Genomic DNA, 19,846 nt, shown 5'->3' with positions numbered 1-19,846 from the left:
CAAATGATAACTTTGTAGTTCCAAGATTTTATTTAAAACACAATTCATTCCAAATTCAATATCGTGGGCCATTTCTATGGAACGAATTTTCCAAAACATTAATAAAAATAACATTCCTCAAAACATATCTTTAGAACAATTGAACCTGTCATTTCGAAAAGGGCACAAGTCCATTTACAAAAACTTTTCAAAATCAACAAAAATATGATTTTTATTAAAATAATGTCTAGGTTGTTAAAGAAATTAAACATTGAAGTAGATAAATAAGGAACGTATATAACTTATGTATTTTTTATTTTTTATAAAAAAAACTTAAATCATACAGAAATTTTTATTTCAAACTTATAAAGTAACTGTTAAAAGTTTTGGACTAAAGTCCTTTTCGAAATGACAGGTTCAATTCAAAATAGTATGTAAATGTTTCTTATTAGGAAAAAACGTCGATTTAAAATATTAATTTTAAAATTAGATCATGAAATAAAATAAGTAAATTGAAAAGGTCTTCGCCTATTTTTGTTTTGAAAAAGTCATCACCCAGCGGACACAGGCACGTACAATGTACGTACATTGTACGTCCAAACGTCGTTCGTCCGTTCTCGGATTAGAGATGAACCTTTAAAATTTTTTTAAATAATGGTTCTTAAATAGCAACTAAAACTTAAAATATATATTTTCTGAATGTTTATAAAAAAACAAAACTTGGCGTTATCTGTGGTAGATTATTCCAGTTCTTGCGTAAAACTCAAAACGAGGATGCGTTTTTAAATTATAGCCGTTAGATTTGTTCCAAAAATAGTTATTTTGATTTTTACGTTTGTTTATGTGTATATATATATATATATATATATATATATATATATATATATATATATATATATATATATATATATATATATATATATATATATATATATTTAAACAACTTTAAAAAGTATTCTACACAATAGAGTGCTCAATGTTCTTAAAAGAACAGAGCAATTAAATTAGTAGTAGAAAATCACTTAACAAAAATTTTTTCCATTTAACACTGTGTTTCATCAACGAAGATTCATCAGAAATAAAATACAATTAAGAGTGCTCAACAAATGTTAATAAGGAGCCTAATATATATTTAAACAACTTTAAAAAGTATTCTACATATATATATATATATATATATATATATATATATATATATATATATATATATATATATATATATATATATATATATATATATATCGTAGATTATTCCATCCGCCTGAAATATTCCGTCCTAACGCATCCTTGTTTTAAGTTTTAGGCAAAAACTGGAATAATTCAGACCACTGGAATAATCTACCACATATCACCTATTATCTATTATCACCTTTTAAAGCGGGCAGTATCGTGTATTTTTTCAAGAATCAGCATAACTCACATCTGAAATTCAATGTTTTTTTAAATGGCATCCAATGTAAAAGAATGGAAAGGTATCATTAGAAAAGTAAATGCACTATTAGATTCGTCAAGTGAGGATGAGACAGTTGTTGAACAACATGTTATTGATTTTTCTCTTCTTACAGAAAAATCAACATCGCTTGGTTCTAAAACTGTTTCATCTCCATTTTATGACTTATATTCAGTGAATAATGACAATGAATTATTGGAGAGTATAAGTATGCCAGACAATATTTTCTTATGCAATAATGCTTACTTAACTGATGATTATTATCCAAACAGTAGTGAATCTGATAGTAAAAATACAGATTGTTACACTAGTGATGATTCTAATGAGGGTAAAATTTCATCATTAGATAAAAAGCTTGCTCAATGTGCAACTAGAAATCGTTGGACTCGCTCATCTGTTAATGAACTTTTATTTGTCCTTCGTGAAAATGGTTGTCCTCTTCCTAAAGATGCAAGAACTCTTTTAAAAACACCAAGAAAAATACTAATAGAAAGAAAATGTGGGGGGGATTATGCATATTATGGAATATTTAAAGGAAATGTGGTGGGGATTATGCATATTATGGAATATTTAAAGAAAATGTGGGGGGGATTATGCATATTATGGAATATTTAAAGGAAATAAAAGTGTTCTAAGTGAAAAAAATGTTGTTAGTAATATTATCAAGTTGTCAATAAATATCGATGGAGTTATTCTTTTTAAATCATGCAGATGTGGCCAATTCTTGCATACTTTGATAATTGTGATATTAGTGTTTATAAAACAATTTATTGTTTATTAATATTGTTAGTACTGTTAAGGTGCATTGCCTGTCTTATTTATAATTAAAATATTTCTCTATTAATCTTTATTTTTTGTCTTGACAACTGTCAAAATATGCTTTGTTCGAAAAATAATTCTCCTTTATTCTAATGTACTTCATTTCTTCCCTCAGGCGTTCACTGCTCGTGTGTGACCATTCGACGAATTTTATATATGCCAGAATTATATATATGCCAAAGTTTTTAAATAAATATTACTACTTCTTTATTGATTTAGTTGGTGAGTATACATATTTTAGGATGAAAGATGGTATTTTGATAAAAGGTAATAAAAAAAATTTAAGATGGTATTGTGAGATCTAAGAAACAATATGGACTTTAACCATTGAGAGACTGCCAATCCATAAAAATGCAAGTATATTTTTCTGGCCAATCAAGTGTCATGTTGACAATATTTGTGAAACCATTCCATTTGTTGTGGCGTTGTTTTGTGGATTACAGAAGTCAGCTAGTTTGGAACACTTGAAAGACTTCTCGGGGGAGTTAAGAAATCTTAGAGGACATCCAGAAAGTATGTATACAGTAAAACCACTGATTAAAGAATCCCTTCCCATTGTACACACCTGTATGCTTTTTATGCCCCCTTCTCCTCCCACTGCATGCTTATGTATTATTACAAAATCAAAAAATCAACCCCTTGCCCCAACACTTTTCCAACACATAAATTTTTCAAAGCATTAAAAACAAAATTTTTTTAGTTATTTTAACATTGCTTATAACAAAATATCATCACAAGGATATCAGCGTCTTAGAGTGTATTAAAGTAGATATTGTGCTACGGTTCCGTCTCAACACAGTTTTAGGTGGGGACCTTGCTTGTACTAAAATGATACATTTTATCTGGAAAAAGGGCTGCTTCGTCTTTGATTGTCATCTGGGCAAATTAATTTATTACCTGTTTACTTATGATCCTTAAAAGAATACATTTATATAGAGTTTAATTGTAAACCTTGTTGTAAATCCAAGTCTTAAATATATGAAGTTGTGAAAAGCCTCTGAATCCAGAACTTTTCTTTTATACTGTTGGCAAGTGGTTTTGAATCATATGCTAAGCAAAGAAAAATGCATCCATTTTTTAATTGTTAGTTTAAGTGTAGCTTACACTGTATATATACTGTACAGAAAAGATTAATTGACTCAATAAGGTTATGTTCATGAACTTCGTTGTTGCTTTGAGAGCAATGCCAGAGTGTTCTACTCTGATCATCTATTAATTAATTTATAACTTTCATTGTTTAAATCATTTAGCTTACAATATAAGCTATTAAAATAATGATACAATATCCTTCTTAAGTAGTAGCTCAAAATACTCGGTGACTTAAAAAAGTTATCAAGAGCAGCAGTTTGTAAAAAAAATTTTATGCAAAGAATAATGAAAGCTGTTGTCTCAAGAGAGGATTATTTTGTTTTACTGTTATTAAATGTTGTTTTTGTGTTTAAGTGTTGTTTAAGTATTGATTTTGTTTAATTTTTGTTAAGTTAAATGTTAAATACATGTTCTACTGAAAAAATATTTAATATTATAAGAATATAGTTAACTCTTCTAGAGCCCTCATCATCTATTGTGTGCGAGTGTGTGTGCGCGTGTGTGTTTGGTGTTCTATATATTTTTATCTGGCTGTATATATTGAAAAAATAATATTAAAAAAATATTTTTTGGTTATAATTGCAGTGAATTTCAAGATACGATGCTCTATGAAATTTTAAGCAAGTTCAATGAAATGATGTCAGGAAAATAGTAATATACTAAAATAATAAATTTAAAATTAATTACAATCAACTAAGTTAACTAAATATATACATATGCAAAGGTGTTATTATTTATTTATATTGTGGTACAATATAAATAAATAATAACACATTTGCATGTGTCATTATTTATTTATAAATAATAACACATGTTCTATTATGAGTGTGTGCTTTTTTCCAGAATTTTGGAAGATCATTATTTGTTAACCTTTATTGTTATATAATAGACAGATTATTTTAACTTTACATAACAGATCATTTTAACTTTGATTAAAATGATCTTTATTTTAAAATATAAATATAAAGTTGAATTATATGGAAGGTAGGCCTAGTATTATGAATGAGTGTAAATTTTTTACTGTAAACTTATACAAACTGAATTAATTTTGCAACATTCTTCAATGCTTTACTAAAATTCTGAGATATAATGATATTTTTTTTCTAGGTTTTCTAGGTTAATAATTGCAACTTGAATTGCAAAGCAAAAAAGCCTGTGTGATGGCAATAATTAACTCTCATCAGAAAAATAAATTACATAACTTAATATAAGATAAGCTTGTTTAAAAGTAGTTAAAATCGTTTGTTTTTTTGTTAATATTTAGGCAATAATTTACATTTTTTTTGGTGGATAATATATTTGGTTATTATTTTCAGCTCGCACCATTGTTTTCAGACTATAAATAAATCTAAATTTTATTTGGAAAAGAAGTAGAATGCAATATTCAAAAAATGACTTTTAGATCAAGTCTGTATATCTGTCGCAAACCCAATTGTAAAGTTAAAGCAATGGCTGAGCCCATATCTCTATCTTTCTGAATGTTTATCTGTCGAAGACCAATCTACAACTTTGTGACATTTTCTGTATTTCTTTTTGTTATGGCTTAACCTGAATACTTGCTATTTATTGTTTATTTATATTTATTTGTTTTTTTCAAACAAAACTCTTAACAATTATATCGACTTTTTTTCTAAGCGTTATGTAATATAATATTGAATTTGTATTTTATATATAAATATGTATAATATGAGTTCTATCAATTTCACCAAAAATGTTTATTTAAACAATATAATTTAACTTTACTAAATAAACAGAAAATTATTTAAAATTGTTATAAAACATTATTTGAAAATTATAATTAGTTAAAATAATAATAAAATATTTTTTTATTAAAATATAATTAAATAAAACAACTATAGCGGAAATATTATGATAACAAGAGTAAACTTCTCATACTATGATATCAAGTCTTGAGTATAGCATGATATCAGTAGTTTGATATCATTATGATATGAATATGATACCAAATTCCTGACCGGGTATTTAAGTCCATTAAATAAAACTCTTAATTAAAAACTTAATTTAAAAATAAATGTATGATTTATGTTTGTGTTTTTTTCATAATAAAACTCAATAAAACCACTCTAGTGTTTCTTTAGCACCGTAGATGTTTATTTATATAAAACATATTTTTATTTATATAAAGCATATTTTTATTTATATAAAGCATATTTTTATTTATATAAAAAATATTTTTATTTTTATAAAACATATGTTTATTTATACAAAACATATTTTTATTGATCCTGTAAAGTTTTAATGGATTTCTTTTTAAAAGAACGAATTCAATGATAAAGCTGTATTAATATGTCACTCTAATATTATAGATGTATCGATATACATCGATATAATCAATGCATATCGATATATTTACATTAAAATGTTTTTTAAATATTATCATTGCTTTCCAGAAAAAATCATTTTGCGTGTTTAAAATTATCGACGACTTAAATTTTTATAGCACTCACTGCCAACATCGCATTAGATTAGAACTTCTTTAGCACTACTTGCCGAAATAGCATGAGTCGATTATAATTTTTATAGCACCTCACAGTGGGACGGTTACTTACAAAAGAGTGGTCAAAATTATTTTCTTCATATTTGCACAAAACTATTAATATTTACAAATAATAAATACTTATAATTACTTTCTTTTTTTTTTTTTTTTTTGTCATTTATGTCCAAAATTTTTACAATTTTGACCAGTATCTTTAGAAAAATTTAATTATGTAGCATACCCATGGTCAATACCCATTAGCAATTTTTCGGATTAAGTTACTTCATAGCTTATAAAAAGCTACTTTGTAGCTTATAAAAAGTATAAGATGGAGTAGGTTATAAAAAACATAAGATGGAGTAGGTTATAAAAAATATGAGGTAACTAAAAAATAAAAAAAAGACATTTTTTGAAGATTTATAAAGAAATGTGTCATTTATAATAAGTTAAATTTAAACAAACCTAAAACTTTCCAGCAAAAGTTAATTCAAGAAAGGTTATTCTTTTAAAGGAAATTTATTATTCTTTCTATTCATTAAGTTAAAGTTTACAAGCTAAAAGTTTTTAGCTTTAAAAATTGAAAAAAAAAATCTTTAAAGATAAATGATTTTTTTTTTAACTTAAAAATAAAAATATCTGGAATTTTTTTTTGTTAACTGCCCCACTTTTTTTTTTGAGGGTTTTTATTTTATTTAGGTTGTTTTTTTTTTAAGTTTTGTTTTAGGTGCTCCAAGAAGTTCTTACGATCTTATCACAAAGCACCGCAGAAAAGCATTTGAAGTTCACGCCTCCTTCCTTAGCAATGTTATAAAACTTGCCCAGAAGTGGCGTTGAACCACGGATCTCCCGGATCAAGTCATGCATCATGCATCATGTTTCATAATGAATTATATGTAAAGTATTTAAATTAAAGTAGTAAGATAGAGTCGGGAAGACTTGCAACTTCAAACATATTTTGCACATTATAGTTTTATGGTATACTTAAGGTACTCCCGCTTGAAGCAATTCATTATTTTGAAAAAAAGTTGAAAACTACTTGTCCCTAACGACCGTAGGGTTTTATCAAGGATGGACGTATGAGGCATCCACTCAAATATTTCGTAAATATACCGATAATCTAAAATTAATAATTAATTGAAAATACTTATATTTAAAATAAAAAACCACATTCCCCAAGCCGAACCTCTTTTACCCATAAGATTCTTTAAAAGTTCGAGTAACTAACTTATAACTTTTTACTGGGACTTGTTGCAAAAAATCACAATAGCAATAAATCACAAACAATAAGCCTTTTTTTTTTTTTTTTTTGGTTTTTTCGAGCAGATTTAACTTATATCTTTTAATGATTTTGTTGCAATAAACAAAAATTATAAGATGAAATTTAAAACCTGAAAACCAAGAAAAGCGCAAGGTCTTTGGGGGGGATTTTTGTTCCCAGGTTGCGATTACCAATATTTTTTGTGTTTCAAATTTAAAGCTTTTACGGGAACAGAAGAACACGGAAACACCTTTGCGGGAGTTTAAAATAATTTCATATCTTTAAGAAAATTAAATGGGTTTTTTTACGATAATTTACGATAGTTAACGATAATTGCTGATTTTCTGAGAATAATAAGCATGGCTACCATTATCGGTTATTAAAAAAGTTTAAAACCTTACCATAAGTTGCTTTTATTAAATGAAAATGCTTTGCAAGAAATATCGATGATTGGGGCCTGGGAATATTAACTTCCTTTAAAGACCCTGCACTTTGCTCAAGGTTTTAAATTGAGTTTAATAATTTTTTTACGTTTGAAAGTTTTGTCCATAAAAATTTTGTCCATAACAATTTGTTAACTTATTGCTATCGCATTTGGGCTAGAGACGGTAAATCTTTTTGGGTATTTTTATTCCCAGGCTCCAACCACCAAAAACCTTTTCGCAAAACATTATTCTTTGACATAAGCACGAATATAACTAAATTTAAAGTTTTCACACTACCCCAAAATGTCAAACTTGAAAAATCAAAAATCTTGATCGCTTTGCTGCTCATAGTAGCATAACAGTGCCATTTTATATGGACCTTGCATGACTAAAAATGAATTATCTTTTAAAAAATTCTTTTCTCAAGCATGTATAGCATAAATAAATGTTAAGACAACCTTGTAAGCAAATATACAAATGTATATCAGTTTTTTAGCACAATTAAAGTGGAGCTTAGTAAGTATATATGTATGAGTATATGTAAGAGCTGATATAAGTAAAACCTAAAACTAATTAAACTGATTAAAGTAAAACTTAAACTAAATCTCACGGATCTTTTCATAACTTTCCATGTCTAAGAAAATATTAAAAGTAATTCTATATAAACTAGTCGGTATATTACCCTATTTTTGACCAAAAATTTTAACTTTGTACCTAAAAATCTCATTTTTAAAACTTTTGATGTTTAAACATTCATATTGAATATTATAACTATATTATAACTTCATAAAAATACTGGTTATATTGCGTACTAGCTGCCCGGACCCGTAAAATACGGATCTTCGTAAATTCTACATCGACCTTTTCTATACTTATTCCATATTTCAATTTTTTTAAGCAAGCGGCAGAAAAATAACTAAAAAATAACTTTGCGCGAATCGTTACTTATCAACGGATATCTGTCTAAATTATATTTAAAATACCCGCTTGAAATGTGTTAATTACCATCAGTTTAAAAATTTCAAAAAACATGAGATGACTGAAATGAAATAACGGACTTGCCATGACCCGATGCTGGTCACGATGAGCTTATTCCACACGACCGTTTTAATAATTTCGCTTTATTTCAATAAATTTTAAAAAAGAGCAAAATATAAAAATATTATTTTCGAGTTAACAACTTATTTTAAATATTTTATAACTTATTTAAAAAAAAAAAAAACGGGAAGGGACCTTAGTATTTTTTCTTTAATAATTTTCTATTCGTTTTTTTTTTTTAGACTATTCGTAGCTTATTAGGACTCTTGTCCCGTTAATTTTTAAGAAAGTTAAAGTTTGCGCGTAAAATCCTTTTTCTATATGAAAGAAAGTTGTCTCTTTAATGCGTGTTAAAGGTACAGGCTTAACTAATTACTTAAGCACATTAATAACATCCCAAATCCTCTTCCGCATCTTGGTTGCAAGAGGAAACCACCAGTTGAACGTCATTTATTTCCAGCAAAAAAGCAAGTTGTTTGTTTACCTGTTAATTCAGATAGTAATTTAGAGAAACAAATGTTTACTAATAAAATAAATTTGAACAAACTTCAAAGGTTACTATTAACATAGCGAGTCAAAAGTTCTAGACTAGGTAAACAAGACAAGTTCTAGACTATGTAAACAATAACAAAAAAACGAGGCGGTGGAGTACTTTTTTATGTAAGTGAAGGAATGCGGTTTATAAATAGGCCTGACATGAGTATTTCTGATGCCGATAAAGAGGTTTTAACAATTGATATTTTAGCCAAAAAAACTAAAAATATACTTTTAAGTTGCTGTTATCGCCCACTATCTGGTGAAATAAATAGTTTTATGTCTTTTTTTAATTACTGATATTATAACAAAAGGTAAAATAGAAAAGAAATTAAATTACATTATTGGTGACATAAATTTCGACGCATTAAAATATCACGTAAATTCTAAAATTAATAGTTTTTATAATGATTTATTTGAAAACGGTGCAATTCCGCTTATTAATAAACCAACAAGAGTAACTTTAAAGTCAGTATCTTTAATAGATTATATTATGACAACAGACACTTTTAATGAACCTCTTAAAAAAGGCTTAACTAAAAATGATGTTTCAGATCATTTTCCTATCTTCTTTTCAATATATACTGATATTGAACAATTACAAATAAAAAAACAAGTTATCCTAAAACGCTGTTTCAGTGAAGTAAATATTGCATCATTTAATGAACAACTATCATTACTACATTGGAAACATATAAATTTTTCGTCGGAAGCAAATGTGGTTTATAACTCATTCTTTAGAACATTCTATGAAGTTTATGATGCAAACTTTCCACAATACAAAGTTAACTTAAACAAAAAAAGCTTAAAGTCACCATGGATTACTAAAGAACTCAGGAAATCTTCCAAAGTTAAACAAAAATTGTATATAAAGTATTTAAAGTCAAAAACAAATAAAAATAAGGAAATTTATAAAAATTATGTAAAGCTTTTTGAAAGTCAAAAAAAAAAATACTATTCAAACTTATTAGAGAAGTTTAAGAATAATGCTAAACGCACATGGCAAATTTTAAATGAAATTTCTGGCAATCAAAAAATTAAAACATGCAACTTACCAAAATTTATTAAAAACAATGATGATTTCTTATATAATCCTAAAGATATAGCAAATCAAATAAATAATTTTTTTGTAACAATTGGTCCAAATTTAGAAAAAAATATACCAATTATAACTAACACAATTAATGATCTTAATCTTCCGATAATTTCTATACTTAATAACTTTGAACTTTCGATTAAAGAGTTTTAATGTGCTTACAAAATGCTAAAAATCAATAAATCGATAGGCCCAGATCAAATAAATGGTAACGTTATTATCAGTTCTTACGAGATCATAAAACTATACTCTTTCAGGTCTTTAGTTGTTCAATTAAACATGGTATATTTCCTGACTAAAGGTAGCCAAAGTTACACCAATATTTAAAGGGGGGGAATTATCAAATATAACTAATTATCGTCCAATTTCTTTACTTTCTGGTTTTTCAAAGATTTATGAAAGGATCCTTTACAATAAAATTTATGATCATCTTTCTAAAAATAAAATACTAAATACAACCCAATATGGGTTTAAAAAACATAATTCCACTGAACACGCAGTGGTTCATCTGACTAGAAATATTGCAGATTCGTTTGAAAAATCACATTTACTCTTGCAGTGTTCATAGATCTATCAAAAGCCTTCGATACGATAAATCATGAGATTCTTATTAAAACACTAGAAAATTATGGAATCTGTGGTAATTTTCTAAAATTACTTAAGAGCTATTTAAGCAATCGTAAACAGTATGTGCAAATTGATGTATCCTCTACAACAAATTTACTAGATATAACATGTGGTGTCCCCCAAGGGTCTATACTAGGACCACTTCTTTTTCTCATTTATATCAATGATCTTTATAATGCCTCAAATTTAAAAACAGTAATGTTTGCTGATGACACAAACTTTTTTTGTCTAGCAATAATATCATAACACTATTTAATGACATGAACATAGAGCTAATTAAAATTTCAAAATGGTTTAAGTCTAATAAGTTATCAATTAACATAGAAAAAACTAAATGGACTCTATTTCATCAAAAATCCAAAAAACATCTTTTGCCAAATGATATGCGTCAAATATATAGGTAATATTCAAATAAAACAATCAAAAGTTATACTTTTTTTTGGTGCTTTTATTGATGAAAACCTTACGTGGAAAAATCATATTGAAACCTTGCGCAACAATGTTTCAAAAAATATTGGAGTATTATATAAAGCGAGAAGTTTTGTAAATAGACACGCATTAATTCAACTTTATTACTCACTTATTCAATGCCATCTAAATTATTCAAATATCACATGGGACAGTGCTAAAAAAAGTCAATTAGATCCTCTTTATCGGCAACAGAAGCATCTAGCACGACTAGTAAATTTTAAAGATCGTTTTACTCATGCAAAACCACTTTTATTCAAAATGAGTATTCTTAATATATACCAACTAAATGTTTTTAACACTCTTTGCTTTATATTTAAATGTAAGATAAACTTACTTCCAATACCTTTTCAAAATTTATATGCAATAAAGCCCAAAAACAAATATGATCTAAGAAATGACAATTTTATTTATCAACATTATTCGCATACAAATTTTAAAAGGTCTCTTATATCTTATCGCGGAGCTTATTTGTGGAACCAAATAGTTTTAAAATATTTTGATTTTTCCCAAAGTTGGAATTTTTCTTCTTTCAAAAACAAACTGAAAAAAGTTATTTTCTCAATAGAAAATATTTTCTAGTTGTTCTGATCTCGTTTCTCTTTTATAAGTGTTTCTAAATGTAATTTAAAATATTTGTTTTTATTTTTTATTGTTTTTTTAATCGGTATTTTATTTGTATGACGGTTTTCATAAAAACGGTATTTCCTAATTTAAAATATTTGATTTTATTTTTTTTTATTGTTTTGTTAAACGGTGTTTTATAATTGAGGTTATTTTATTTGTATGAAGGTTTTCTTAAACGGTATTTACTTTTTATTTTAAATTTTTTTGAAATAATTGGTTTTTAATTTTTGTATTGTTAAACGGTTCTCGGTGACAGGATCTTATGATCCTCTTCGAGTTTCCGTGTTCTTCATATATTATGTACCCACGACACTTTTACCAGAGAATATTGTTAAATGAACAAAAAAAAAAAACAAAAAAAAAAGTTCGACATTTAAAATCCAAACAAAAAACCCAAAAAAAACTATGATGGTTCTATAAAGCATACTTTAAATTTATCTTGGAAATACTTATCACCTATACAAATTAGTTTTTTTTAAAAGTCAATTAGAAATGAGTAAACGAGTCAATAAAGGAAAACGCTGGGCAGTTTGTGACAAAGTTTTGGCTTTGCGTATTCTGTTTCATAGTCCTCGAACTTTTAATGTCTTGCGTATAATATTCTGTTTACGAAGTCAAATTTGTTTATTATTATTTTTATCCCGTGCACTTTCAGATCTTCAAGAAGTGTTTTCTACTTCATAAATAATATATTAGGTCGGGTGAATAAAAAAAAGCAATTGCTTGTACTCAGTCATTGATCAGCTTTACGTGAAAAAGTTTTAGGAATTATGCTTAAGTTTTTGTTCACGTAGAGCTGAGCAATTACTGAGTAAACTGCTTAACCTTACGTAAATAAAAATGTGTGCAAAACTGCTGAAGTTTTTATTCACGTAAAACTGACCAATTAATGAGTAAAAGCAATCGCTTTTTTTATTCACCCAGTCTATTATGATGTTTTTTCAATTTTTTTTTTTTTTTTGTAATAAGATGTCGTCAGCCCGAAATACAAGTGTCGTATTCAAGTTAAAACAAGTTAAAAGATGACATATCTACCATACGCAATAGTAAACTTACATATACTTTTTCCGATAAAACATCCAACTTATATAATATATATAAAGAAAATTATACCCATTTGCTTACAAATACTATTACCTTAACATACAAAAAATCAAATACAAAAATAAAAAATCAAATAAATAAAGAAGGTAAACGGATATTAAAAAATCACGACGTTTTCAATAAATTGCTTTATAAAATTAAAAGATCATAAAGAAAACTTTACAAATAATCCAACTGTCCGTTTATTAAAACCTGCCAAAAATGAAATCGGAAAAATTAGTAAAGTTATACTTTCCAATATAAGCTCTGAACTTGTAAAGAAACTTCATCTTAATCAGTGGAAAAAAACCCAAGATACCACAAACTGGTTTAATCGCATCAGTGATAAACGTCTTTATAAATTCCTTAATTTTGATAATGTTTATTTTTACCCTTCGATAACAGAAAAACTTCTTGATAACGCTATTCATTTTGCCGAGCAGCATCTAAACATTGACCCTATCCATAAAACATTGATCTATCACGCAAGAAAATCATTATTATTTAATGATGATCAAGTTTGAATTAAAAAATCAAGCGGTTTATTCGATGTTTCAATGGGAGCATTTGACGGTGCAGAAGTTTGTGAACTTGCGGGAATTTATCTTTTGTTTCAAATTGCACAATTTTATAGTAAAAATGATTTCGGGTTATACCGCGATGATGAGTTAGCAATTTTTAAAAAAGTGAGTGGCCCCCAAATGGAAAAAATCAAAAAACAATTTGTTGAAATATTTAAAAAAAACGAACTCACTATATCAATACAGTGCAATATGAAAATTATAAATTACCTTGACTTCACATTAAATCTCAATGACCATACTCTCCAACCATATTCTAAGCCCGGAAATTCTTTAAATTAAATTCATGCTGATTCAAACCACCCACCTAATATTTTAAAGCAGCTTCCGCATTCAATTGAGTTAAGATTGTCTGCAAATTCGTCAAGTGATGAAATTTTCCAAAGATCTTCTCCTATGTACAATGACGCGCTATTAAGATTCGGTTTTAATCACAAACTTTCATATCACCCTAATTTCAGAACTCATTCCATTGTTTTATTATGTTTTTTCTGTCAATTTCTGTATTTTGTATTTTTAAACGGTTTTTTCTTAATTTTAAGAATAAAATATGGCTGACGATTGCCGAAGGGCATGAAACTTTAAGTTCCATCACAAAGTTGTACTATTTCAAATAATCAAACTCTTTATATATTAATACTGATCTATTTTGTAAACAATTTACTTAATATTGATCACTCTCAAACGAACAAGAGACTTTGTATCATAACTTGATACAATAAAACAACATATATATATACATATATATATATATATATACATATATATATATATATATATATATATATATATATATATATATATATATATATATATATATATATATATATATATATATATATATATATATATATATGTATATATATATATATATATATATATATATATATATATATATATATATATATATATCATATATATCATAAAAGCTCACCAAGAATATACAAGCGCTGAATCTTTCAGCGCTTGTATTCCTGGTGAGCTTCTATGTTAAAATTTTTTCCAGGCGCAAAGACCCGGGGAAGAGCCGTATTGTACGTACCCGTTTTTTTGCTTCAAGATCTCGCAACTAATTTTTTTCTTCTCTCCGAAACAGCTAAAGCATTAAAACTTTCAGCGGTTCTATAGTCCCAATAATGTTGGGATGTTGAAAAAAGAATTTTTCAGGGCCAATGGTACAGGGACAACAAATGCCCTTACCACCCTCCCACCCTTACTTTTCTAATTTTTAAGGAAAACATTTAAGAAAAAATCATTGAAAAGGATGTGTTTAAGTTTTTTTTTATTTTACTTGTTGTTATTGAGGTAATAAAAGCAAAAGAGCATATAATAGAGCACCCCAAAAATAAATAAATTGAAACTGACTAAACATAAAGTTATACTATTTGAAAACAAGTAAGAGCTATTTTTAGACATTTTATGATATAATTAAGTTTTAGCATTCATCACTTAAATTAGGTGTTTTTTCGATTTCAACAAAAGAATTGTTTCCCGATTTCGCAAAAGTATTCGTATGTTAACGTTGTTCAAGTTACCTTCATTATTAATTCTTATTCATTAAATGACGTTCTAAAAACCAATGGAAACTCGATTGAGTCATATAGCTCAAATAAATATAAGAAAGCCCATTTTGGAAGTTATGGTGCGGCAAAAAAACTGAAACTTATCAATAACATATAAAAAATTAGTAATTTAATTACTTAGTTAATTATACGTATTTGATTCTTAAAACGTAGTAAAATATATTTATTATGCCGCGTTTCGTAAGTTTTTTTCCGATAAGAACTGTTTCGCTAGTTGCGGTGCGAAAGAGTTTCTTTTCGAAAGAAATTTGGTTTTTTATCAATATTTTAAAATATAAAACCTTAAAATGTTCATATGTTGCAGTGCTGAAAATAAAATTTTATTATAAACATTTTGGTATATAAAAATTTTATTTTTCACAATTATATCAGTTTGACCAACAAAATTTTTTTATAAACTTCGAAACGTCGTTTAGCGAAAGAGCTCGTTTCGCAAGTGCGACTTCCGTAAGCGCTACTTTCGTATGTAGCAAAATAGTTTTATTTCGTAATTCAACTTGCAAAAGGCTACATTTCGTAAGTTGCATTTGCGAAATGAACATCGACGGTTTTTTTTGTTTCGTAAAATTCAGTACGAAAAAAAAATTCCTGATTCTCAATATCCTTTCAAAAAAAATTTATTTTTCCGGAATTGTACAAAATATTCCGGTTAACAACTTTAGTATATTCACTTGTTTACTTATTAACATACCGGGTGATTAAAAATAAGCAATTGCTTTTACTCAGTAATTGGTCAGCTTTACGTTAATTAAAACTTAAGCAGTTTCGGTCAAATTTTTACTCACGTAAAGTTAAGCAATTTATTCAGGAATTGCTCAGCTTTACGAGAATAAAAACTGAACCAAAATTGCTAAAGCTTTTAAATCGCGTAAAGCTGACTAATTACTGAGAAAAAGCAATTGCTCATTTTTATCCGCCCGGCCCGTTTTTTGTAAATAAAAAGTAATACATTCCATTTATTTTTAATATTTAGTCGTTTTTTGTTTTCTTTGAATTGAATTGAAATATTCAGTAAATAATAATTATTACTCGTAATCAGAAGGACTAAACAGGATTTATAAATATATTGTTTTTTTGTAAAGATAAGTAACAATTATGAATTTTTTATTACAAATATGGAGTATTTATGGCTTCTTATGCTGATAATCCGATGTCAATAGTATTGGAGCCTAACCACCAAGTTAAGGAAGAAACTCCTGGATATGTAGCGGAAGACGCTACTAGTTCATCTTTTTCTACTACTATCATTTCTCCTAACAATGAAGAGTAAATATAAAATACTTGTATGCAAAGATTTCATTACAATAGGCCGGGTGAATAAAAAAAAGCAACTGCTTTTACTCAGTAATTGGTTAGCTTTACGTGAATAAAAATTGGAGCAATTTTGCTTTAGCTTTTCACGTTAAGCTGAGTAATTACTGAGTAAATTGCTTAACTTTACGTTAATTAAAATTTTTAAAAAACTGCTGAAGTTTTTATTTACGTAAAACTGAACTTTACTGAGTAAAAGCAATTGCTTTTTTAATTCACCCGGTCTAATATGTCTTATGTGCTCGAATAGTTTTAAAAATATAATTATTTTTACATTCTAAACAAAATTTTTTAAGAATGTAAAAATTCGTTAGAAGCATAGTTTGTAAATTATTCTTTTTAAAAACTTTAGATATCAGCGAAAGAAGAATTTACTATAATTTTAATAACATGGTAAATAAAGTAAGTGGATTACCAAGGTCCCCAAACAAAGAAAAAATGCTTTTTAGAAAAACTCCTAATCAAGCTTTAGATAAGATCAAAGAATATATAAATAGTTTTCCATATTTGATTCACACTATTGCAGACAGAATACTCACAAAAAATATTTAGAGTCGTCATAGAGTACAATTAAAATGTACATGTTGTTTACATAATCTTACCCAGAGTTCAATGTAAAAAAAGTTGTTTTTTATTCAACTTTTAATACAGAATTTAATTTAGCATTTCATAAACCAAAGCAAGATTTGTGTGATTTATGTCAAGAGTATAAAAACAAAGAAGATGATTAGAAAATACTGCAGCATAGAGAGAGTAAGCTATTTACTAGACAAGAAAGAAAATGTGACCTAGCTAAAGTTGTAATTGGAAATTTTCTAAATCAAATGTTATAACTGCTGTGGTTTTGTAATCTCTATTTGCAACTTTAGCTAGGTCACATTTTCTGTCTTGTCTAGTTAATAGCTTACTCTCTCTATGCAGCAGTATTTTTTGAGCATCTTCTTTGTTTTGGTTTTGTAAAGTATTTCCCCTTCCAATTGCTAATCTTTCTGCATTCTATTATAAACGAACATTAAATTGCTATAATTTCACAGCCCACTGTTTATTGAATAACAAAATTTATTGTACACTTTGAAATGAACCTTTTGGCTGGAAGAGGTGCAAATAAACTTGTAAGTTGTCTGTTTAAACTATTGAAGTTAATTATTCAAGACTGTCCTAATATATCAATTAATCGATTTATTTTGTGGTCTGATTCTTGTGTTCCCCAGAACAAGAACTCAATTGTGTCTATGGCAATAAAAAAAATTTTAAATGAAAGCGGAATACCACTCATTGAACATAATTATAGTGAACCTGGCCTTAGTTCAGTACAGAATATTGACACTGCGCATAGTGTGATTGGGAATAAATTAAGATATGAGATTTACAGTTCTCCTAACTTATTGAAATTACTGTAAGCTATTGAAAAAACTACAAATGTACAAAGATGACTTTAAAAACTTCAAACTTGCTCCCAAGTCTTTATATTTCCATAAAGTGCCTTTTGCAAAAGTAAAACCAATGTGTCATGAAAACATTTACCTTTTCATATTAAATTCAAAAAATCATTCTCAGGTCTGTTAATTTAAGAAAGATTGGTAAAAGTACCTCTCAGAGAAAGAATAAACAGAAATTTCTGAAAGAATTTCCTCCATAAAAAAACCATTTAACGCTTTTATTGCTCTCAGATAAAAAAATTAATAATTTTGAGTCAATGGTAAAATATTTTGTTGGCGATGATATTGAATTTTATAATACTATTTTTAAGTCACAAAGTCTGAACAATTAAATATAATACTTTGTAAAATGTTTTAATAAACATTGATATATTTATTTCTTTATTGTAAAAAAAAAAGGGTACAATAATGGAAATGGTTATTTTTTGTTTTTAGGGTTTAACTTATTTATATCATTTTTCACAGACAAATTAAAAGATATGTGTGGTAAATTAGTCATTTTTCAATTATTCGAAAATAAATAATATTAACAAAAGTTGCTTAATGTAAAAAACGAAAAAATTGTGAACATTTAGTTATTTATAAATTAAGAAAGTGAAACCTTACATCATACTCAATTTATTAATAAATATATTTGTATAAGTAGCTTATTAATTTCTATATAAGAAGCTCGCAGAGTAAAAACTGTATATTTCTAAATATAATGCCGATAAATTGGTTACTGGGAATGAATTAAATAAAAAAGATGCGAAGACAGTGAAACTAAAATTATTCTAAAGTTATAAGTCATTTTTAGTTACAACATGAGTAAATTTAACCTTAACTCATCTACTATCAAATTAATTGCACCTATGACAATTGTATTCCGACAAAATTATCTGATTTTGAAATATCAGGCAACCAAAAAAGTTCGTGCGGTTTATCCTAATTGCCTATTTCTAAGAAATATATTAAGAAAACTGGTTGTAGTGAGGGGATTTTGCATATAAATTAAAGCTTGTTTTTAGGAGAATCAATCAGTGTGTTTCATAAGTTTTATTAGTGCGTTTTAAATTTAAAATTCTTAAGTGGAGTATGGCTGTGTCAAATGTAATAATTCGCGCCTGTTTACTTTATGAGTTAAAACTTGGAACCTAAGCTGCAGAAGCTTGTCGTAAGATATGCGCTGCTTTTGTGGAAGGTTTAGCAGAACGGACGGATCAAAAGTGGTTTAAAATATTTCCTTCTGAAAATAAAAACCTTGAAGATGAACCAAGATCTGGAAGACCATCCATCGCAAACAATGAAGATATCAAGCTGGCAATCGAGCATGACTCCAGTCAAACATGTCAGGACTTTGCCCTAAGATTTAATGTGAGTGATGAAACTATTCGTTTACATTTGCACCAACTTGGACAGAGTTTCGGTTGCTCTTCACCAAAAACAAGCAGCTTTGACAAACAGAAAAGGTGTTGCATTCCACCAGGACAACGTCAGACCGGACACCGCAAAAATCACGCGGGAAACTCTAGCACGTTTACAATGGGAAATTCTACCTCACCCTCCGTATTCAATAGACCTTGCGCCAAGCGACTATCACCTGTTTTTGGCCCTGGATAATCATATGAGGATTCGACAGTTTCGAAATAGAGAAGATCTCGAAAATGAGTTAATTCATTTTTTAGCTACCAAACTAAAGACTTTTATAAAAATGGAAGATATCAGCTTGTTTCACAATGGGAGAAAGTTATTCTTGCTGAAGGAGACTATTTTTCAGAATAAACTTTATTAAAACTGTTTTTATGTGTATTTATTTATGGATCTGCAAAACCGCACGAACTTTTTTGGTTGCCTGATACATTTGTCGTATTTGAAAAACAATGCTCTTAGTTTCGGGGGAAGTTTTTGTTGTTGTTGTTTTTTTAACAAGTTAAACAAAGACTTATATTGATTTTAGTCAACT

This window comes from Hydra vulgaris, chromosome 13 (genome assembly GCF_038396675.1).
Source record: "Hydra vulgaris chromosome 13, alternate assembly HydraT2T_AEP".
Taxonomy (NCBI): Eukaryota; Metazoa; Cnidaria; class Hydrozoa; order Anthoathecata; family Hydridae; genus Hydra; species Hydra vulgaris.
Note: the sequence above shows the minus strand (reverse complement) of the source record.